The sequence below is a fragment of the Strigops habroptila genome, chromosome 16 (genome assembly GCF_004027225.2).
Source record: "Strigops habroptila isolate Jane chromosome 16, bStrHab1.2.pri, whole genome shotgun sequence".
Taxonomy (NCBI): Eukaryota; Metazoa; Chordata; class Aves; order Psittaciformes; family Psittacidae; genus Strigops; species Strigops habroptila.
Window position 1 is genome coordinate 7713611 of NC_044292.2, and position 8153 is coordinate 7721763.

General features: G+C 45.1%; 1 long non-coding RNA gene across 1 annotated transcript; it reads right to left on the reverse strand.

Moving 5' to 3' along the window:
* Nucleotides 1-5907: 5907 nt before the first annotated feature.
* Nucleotides 5908-6644, reverse strand: LOC115617385. Its single transcript, XR_003994582.1, has 2 exons — nucleotides 6528-6644; nucleotides 5908-6113 (listed from the first exon to the last, which is right to left on the reverse strand). It is a non-coding gene; the product is annotated as an uncharacterized LOC115617385 (long non-coding RNA).
* Nucleotides 6645-8153: the final 1509 nt, after the last annotated feature.

An 8153-nucleotide genomic window follows, 5' to 3' on the forward strand; every position in this document is an offset into this window, starting at 1 on the left:
AAGTTGTATCAGGGCCCATTTAGTAGCAGCTCTGCAGTTTATCACATAAATATCGAATGCCAAATACAAAAGAGAAGAAAATAGCAACATAAAAAATTTATCTTTGGGGGGAGGAGAGGGAGAAAGGGAGAGAGAATGGTGCTGATAATGTGATTGTGCCTTCAGCAATAGTGGCTAATATCCTTTTGCAAGGGGCACGGTGTAAAAATATTCCCGAGCTGGGGGAGGAGGAGTGAAGAGAGGGGAGCCGAGCTGCTGTTTGTTTGGTTTAAAGTGTATTCTGGTTGCAGGCTAGGTCAGCGGGTGGCCAGACTGAGAAAATGAGTCCCCCGGGCTGTAATAATTGTAACTGTCAGGGAAAAAAAGTCAAGGTCTTAGATAGCAGTGGTCTGCTCTGACTTCTGACCATGGAGAAATATATATGAAAACTATTGCCTGAGGCACTATGGGAAGAAACCAAGAGGTTTTAACTCCTGGTGGCTTGTGCTTATGAATTGGAAAATTCATTTTGCACCTTGGTGGTTTGTATCTTTATGGTTATTTTCATTTGCAGTATAAATGAAGCTAGAGCTATTCATTTTCCTTATGCCCAAATTTGTGATGCAATGAACACCTATTACCAGACTAGCTTTGCATTTCTGAGTCACAGACACCATGGAGGCTTATAACTGATCTTTTAACAGTGGATATTCACCAGGAGAGTCTGAATTTGATTCTCTCTTGCAGCACACTCATTACTTACTTGGGTGATCCATAGCTGCCTTCAATGGATTAATCAAGAATGACGCACAGGTAACTTCACTGACTTCACCAGAAATATTCCTATGATAAAAGCAGCACAGGAGAGAGGTAAAAGAATAAAAATTTAAACCACACAAGATTAAACCTTGCAAATGGCGGGGGGAGAGAATCCATAAGTCTGGTTTCTTTTTCTTCATTAGTATACAGCCATGGACTAGCAAGCTAACTAGTCAGGCTTTCTTGAAACAATGTGCCCCTTTATTTAAAGAACTATGGGAGCTCTAAGGAAGATTTGCTACCAAACCTGAGCCCACAGGGTAACAGTTTGGCTGTTCACTACACAGTATCAGGCTGGGAGGCTGGATGCATCCTTCCTCTATCATTTTGCATCTTTGCACCCCCAACCAAAAGGATGGGAGACAAAGCTGCAGGCACAGATCTGTTGGTAAAAAACCCTGGCATGCATTCCTTTGAATATGCCCTCCCCACCTTGCTCTCAGATTCCCATGCACCTTTGCTGTAATGGCCCTAACTCTGTATCATCCACAGGGCATGTGCAGGAAAGATACAGACAAAAGCAGCCCATTGGGCAGGTACATGCTCAGAGCAAAGGGACATTTCTGAGAAGCACCTTTGCCTACACATCTCCTCAGTGTTCCTCAACGTATTTCTTATTCACCGCAAAGAACTGTCCAAAGTTGTTGGTTTTTTCACTGTGCAATGCTTTGTTCAACCATTCCAGCTCCTCTGATAGCCTTCTAATACAAATTAATTAGTAAATATAATTCTTTCAGTATGAATTAATAAGTGGAATTGAAAATATTTATGTATCTGGGGGACCTAAACAAACTATACAAACACCAAACAGCAGTTAACCCCACTGTGAGGGTGGCAATAGCATGTAAGGTTTTGCTGGTAAAAGAGAATATAATTATTGCTGGAATGTGATTTACTTGTTGAAAGTCACTGTAATAGTGAGCTGGGTAACTTTTATGGGCCCCATCTGTACTTTACTCACCTTCCTTACAGCCTGTGCATGTCTTGTGAAGAAAGTACAGCACGTGTAATGGAGAAAGAGAGAGCAGTAATGTTAGTACCAAGGAACAAAGTCCAGTGGAGCAAACAGACAGACATACGAAGAAAGAATATAACAATGGTACTCGCGTGCTCCAGCACTACATAAACAGCTCCCATGCTTTGTCTGCCGTAGCCCCAGATCTCAGCAATTCACATTTCATTGTTCATTGCATTTTACAGAGAGGCAGCAGAAATAAAGACATGGCTTGTGAAAAGAGGGACACTAATTTAGGACCCTCTTTAAAGCTCCTTTCCCCTGTGACAAGGCAGCGGTAAGAAGAGTGTGGCGGAAGCAAAGACCCAAATGGCAAAAAGCCCCCACCAGCTCCTCTGGCCTGACCAGAGTAACACAGCCCAGACACATTCCCCTCTTCGCTCTGCACTAAACCTGGGAAGTTGTGCTTGGGAAAAGTCCATTTTCCAAAATGGCATCCATTCTCAGTTTAAAGATTTCAGGCACATAGAACCTATCACTCCCATTGGACAGCTGCTCCAGCAGCTAAGGGCTTCCAGTGATGGTAATCATTTACCTTGGATTTCTCTTCTCACCATATCTTTCTTTCTGCTAATGTGAGGACTTCCTCAGGACTTTGCCTTCTCTACCTGTGGAGATAGTGGTACATGGTAACCATATTGCCCCTAGATCTCCATTTTAGCTATAAATATTGATTTTTTGTGAGCCCATCCCTGGTCCTGGAATGAGGAATGTCGTCACTGGGTAAGCAAAATGCACTAGGGCAATTGAAACACCTGCCACACCTAAAGCTTCCTGCTTTGAAGACAGGAGCAGGAAGCCAGGGGGGAAATCTTGGCTCCTAAGGGATTTCCATGACTTTGAGCCTTGCTGAGCCTTCGCTTACTGATGAGCTCACCTTGAAGACAGGCACAGAAATTCATGGGGCTGCCCTCTTTTGAGCTTTCCAGAAGTGCTGGCTGGCTGCACCCTTACATCTGCAGGAAGGAGACAAAGGTCCAGCAGCACTACCTGTGCCGTGGGCTCTCTTCTCTTCATGCTTGGGTGAGGCACAGCACCAAGCTACCGCAGAGGGGTTACAGCAGCTCTACCTGTAGCTTGCTAATGCAGCTTGTGCCCGGACAAGCAAATGATTGCTCAAGCGATTTTCTATTTTAAGGTGAAGGTGGCACATGCAGAAGATCTCAATGTCACTACAAAGCAGGGAGGGAAGCTGTGAGGAGGAGGAAGGCAGAAACCTTCACAACTAATGTCAATTTTCTGCATCAAATATTTTGATAATTAAACAAAGCTGATCAAGAGAGGAAAACAGCATGTCTCCAGAGCTCCGGAAGCACAGGCCCATTAAATAGAAGAGTCAGAAAGTGCCAGAGGCGGCAGCCTCAGATTAATGGCACTCCAGTAATAGATTTTCCCAGGCACGGTCACACAGGAGACAACTACTGTGTAGCCAGAGCAGCGATGAGGCCGTTAAAGAAACAGTAACATTAAATCACCTGGTACCACGGGGCAAGGGGATGGATGGGAGCGCATCGGCGTCAGCACTGCGGAAGGTGTAAAGCTCAATCTGCTTTCAGGCAGAGGAACTGGATCCCAGCAGTCATTTAGAGCAGCGAAAGCAGGCAGCTCAGATGTAGGACATATATAAAAACAGATAAGCAGTAGCTCCAGAAGGATGGCGAGCTGAGCACAAATATCTCCTTCCTGCAATGGAGAAGCAGGCATTAAACATCACAGCGTTTGGTTTTGCTAAGAATGGCCATGTTTGGTTTGGTTCAGTTGCTTTTCTTAATCAAAGCACTGGTTTTCTCTCTCATGTTAAAACACCATTCTGAATTTGTTTAAATGCAGCTAACGTTCAGGAAGGGAATGGGAGGGATGGCAGCTCGGTGGGAAAGCAGCCCTGTTTTCTTATTATCAAGTCAGTTTTACCTCAGCAGTGTTGGAGCTGATCCTCCTTGAAACATTCATCTTGCCTAAAGCATTTCTATCCATTCCTATAATACAATAACAACAGAAACGAGGGCTTCTTCCACGGCAGGCTGGCATGGATTAGAGTCCACCGCAAGAGTACTTCACTCCCAGCTGGGATGGATGGAAACCAGATGAAGTGGCTGAAAATCGGAAACAACTTTTAGACTTACTTGAATCCTGATACGATCACATCACAGGGATGGGTTAAATTTATGATCTTATCTGGGATTTTTTGTTTGTAATCAATCCCAGACCTACCGGCTATCACTCACTATAAGCTTATGATTTCCCGGTGCTAACAAGGAAAAGTTGGGACATCAAACTCTGAGGGAGTGAAGCCAAGCTATGATATTAGCAGATAGGATCAGAACTGGAGTGCAACAGCAACAACAAAAAACCCCCAAAACTCACACTACAAAAGAAAAACAACAGCCTCCTGCAGCCTGTAAAGTTCAGCCTTTGTCTCACGCTTCATGTATAAACCATGGTGTGTGCATAAACCCCCCGTGTCCAGGCAGAATGATTTGGGGATGAAAGCTAACAAAACAAATTAAACCAGAATACCCTGAGATCAAAGTACAGCTTCAGCATGGGATACAGCTGCTGTGGGACACGCAGCAAAGCGCACCCATTTCCCACTCTTCTCCTATAATAACCTCAACAGACAGTGCCACTTACTTTGCTGGGTTGCCTACAACATTTATCATGGCAAGCCTGAACCCTTTGCTGGTGACTTGGGCAGCAGATGGCTAAGAGCATCTATCCAGCACATCTGCCCTTGGTAGCTCCCTTTGCTTACTTGAATGCAATTAAAGAGAACTACACACGAGGGACGAAGCTCCTGCACTAGGATACAGCCAATTCCAGACAACATCAGGCACTTCTCACAATTCCAGCATATGAATAGGGAAATTGCATTTATTTGTGCATGGTATTGCTTTGCATCTTCTCCCATTTTGATTCGAACAGAGGCATATTCTGGTACAATATTAGAGCCGGTCTAAGGTGGGCAGAAGATCTTCTCTTCCCTAATTACTGCTCTATTTTCCAGGCCAATCACTGTTGAACAAGGTACTAGGAAGCACCAGGTCTCCTACACATTTACCCAGAGCAGATCAAACTTGCACTGCTTTGGGGTCTCCCTCATATTCAACTGGGATAAAGACACACTGGAATTTGGACATCTCAGTCTAATCACGTCATCGACGCTGGTTTGACTATGCCCATGTGGATGATAGGGACAGCAGGGCACCAGGAGCAAACCCCCGAGTGCATGTGCATTATTTCAACTGTGTCCCTTTCTCAGGTTTCCAGACCCAGCAAGAGCTCTTTGCACTCCTCTTCCTGGGACCCTTGGCACCAGTGGCACATGCTGGTACTCCATTTATCTGTGATGGCTTGAAGACTTACAGACTTAAAGGCCAGGTACCCCTCACAAGTTAAATGTCGGAGTTGAAGGACATGCTCTACAACAGTTGCCTTAGATGTACATGCAGCAAATTTCCCTACCAGGTGACTGCTGAGCTGCAAAAGCATCTCGGACAGCTCAGGAGGCCTTAGGAACATCCCTGCTCAGCATTCTGAGCAGCCCTTCACACAGTGAGGAGCTTCCAAATCCATGAACTGCTTTCTTCCCAACTTTGTATGGATTAGCTCCGAGACTAACAGTGTGACAAATCTGTTAATGTTTCAACAGGCAAGTCTTAATTTTGTACATACCCTTCAGTCATTTTCCATATGGAAATGGAAACTTTTCTTTTCACAAACAGCCTGTTAATATTTTCAATATAGGCATAAAAAGATTGTTCAAAATGAGAAAGTTTCAACTGGAAGCCTTCAGATTGTTTCAAAAATCAGAACTCTTGAGCAGTACCTATGGGTTTTGTAAAAAAAATATTAGATCTACTGTATAAATGGCATAGACAGGCTTCGAGCAGAAGAGGTTTCGCAGCTTGCCTAGCATCGCTCCAAGTGGGAAAGTAACCTATGAATCCCAAGCTCCAAACCCAATGCAAAGGGGCTTTCTCAAGAGCATATTCAAATCTGCATTTGGTTCATGAGTTCAGAGTCAACCCTACACAAGCAGCAGCCTACAGTGCAATTAGTCCCCCAAAGCAAACAGAACTGTACCAGGGTAACAGTTAGGGCCAGGCTCGTTTATTGTGTATGAATCAGATCCATAAACCAGGAGTGACTCAGCTGAAGTTACTGGTGTTGCTTCTCCTTTGGAATGAATGGATCAGAAGCTGGTCCACACATTTCACATGTTTCTGAGAATCAATGTTTTTAACTGCATCAGTAGCCTGGAATGTCTCTAATTGGCACCAAATGTGAAACAGCTCATTACCTGGGCAAGGCAAGGAACAGGAGAGAGATGTCAGAAACTGAATGTAAAGTACAAGCAGAAACAAAGAGCAAACAAGCTCCACGCACAGACAGGAACTGAGGTGTAGCAAGCATTAAATAATAGCTCTAAAACATTTAATAGCTATAAAATGTACACGAATTACAATATAATTTCTTCCAAAGTGATGCTCACAGTAAAGGTGCGTGATGCCTCCCTCTCTGTGATATAAAAATGATGCCTAACATTACTACGTAACAGTATTTGTGTTGTGTTAATACCTTGCAAATTCATACTAGTGTATATTGGTGACACAGAGATTTATGTGCACTTAGAATCTTTTGAACCTACTTGACTGCAAATGGTTTACAAACCAGCTGTAGAAATACGGTGTAGCCCACAAGCTTAGTAACTCACCAGTACAGGTGTACACTCTGGGGTCCATGTCCCTTGTGCTACCTAATAAAAGATACAGGCTGGGATCTGTGAAGGAACTTGAGGAGAAAGACACCTGCAACAGGCTGAAATCGCAGCGTCAGGCCATGGGGTTGCTTGTTAATCTTCAGAAAAGAAAGTGCTCGAGGATCCTGATGTTTATTCAAGCAAACAAACGTAATAAACCCTGTTAAAGTGTTACTAAGAGTTTTGCTGCTCTACTTGAGATTTGTACCCTCAAGTCCGAATGCCGACTGAGGAAAGGAAGTGCTAGTAACTAATGCAGAAAATAAATCCTGCTTTATTTGCAATGAATGTAACTTCTCGACATTCCCAACAACAACAAACCACAGGTTTGAATGATGCCATAACAACAAGGCCAGCACAGAGATGTGCACTTTCTACCGGCTGAATGCTTTGGATCAGGCCTGTTTTATTAAAAGCAGCAATTAAATGGTAGTAACTACCTGTCTGCATCTTCCTTTCTGAATTAACCTACTCCCTAGAGGCATTTGAAAAGCACATCCTGAGATTAACTACACATGTCCAATAACTGGTCTTTGCCTGATGATCAAATCATGGTTCTTCCTCCAATGGATGTCCTCGATTCCACCTTTTTCTTCAAGATACCTCCTTCTCCCACTCCTACCTTTTCTAACTGAAGGATGGAAGATGGAAGCTGATGCTCTTTCTAGAAAGTGATGGCACCCTCGTCTCAGAAACCAATCGCATGGAGGCAGCAAGAACAGCAGCACTGTCGGGAACCTGAGAAGCTTCCCCCCACCACCACCCTTGAGATCAATTCCTTGGGACGGAGGCAGGGGGGGCTGGCCACAGGCACAGCAAATAAAGCTATGATTCGGGGGTCTGTTTGCTGGGAGGAGGTAACCCAGCGTGCAGTACAAGGCGATCTACTTAAACCACAGCCAAGGTCAGAAGCTGCCCTTCGCGGGCCGGTCAGCCGTGCCGCCGCGCCATGGGCATTAGCACCACATCATTATGTTCTGCTAAAACTCAGTTACTCCTCAGCAAAAGGCCATAAATCACCAGGCTTCACCCAATCAGGGCCCTGTCACTGCAACTAAACAGCGACTCCCAAAACACTCTGCTTCTATTGGCTGTGACAGGGGGATATAAATCTGCCCCTGGCCAATCCACTGCAGGCAACAGGGCATGTCAGGAAGGTGACAGCCAATCAAGGATCCGGCTCAGGGAAGGCCGGGATCCCCCCTCCCGCCTGGCAGGGGGGACACTCACAGCACTTGCAGCGGTTGCTGAAGTGTCTCTAATGCTACGACACGGTGAAATGTTATTTCAGTTATCACTGCCCAGAAAGGTCAGCGTGTGCTTTGAAAGGTTGTGTGTCACAGCGAGCACAAGCAGGTTTCCTCCTCAGCAGCCTCACACGTCCTGAAATCCTGGGGATTTACTGGGCATTTTGTTGGGAAACCTTAAAACGGGCATCGCTGCTGGTGCAGCAGCCTCTGCATGTGGTCCCACTGGACAGTTTTTGGAGCAGCTGCACACAGGACCCTCCTCATGCTCTGCGATGCTTCATGTGCACCAGCATCACAGGGAGAAAGCAGGGTGTGCAAGCTGGCAGCTTTC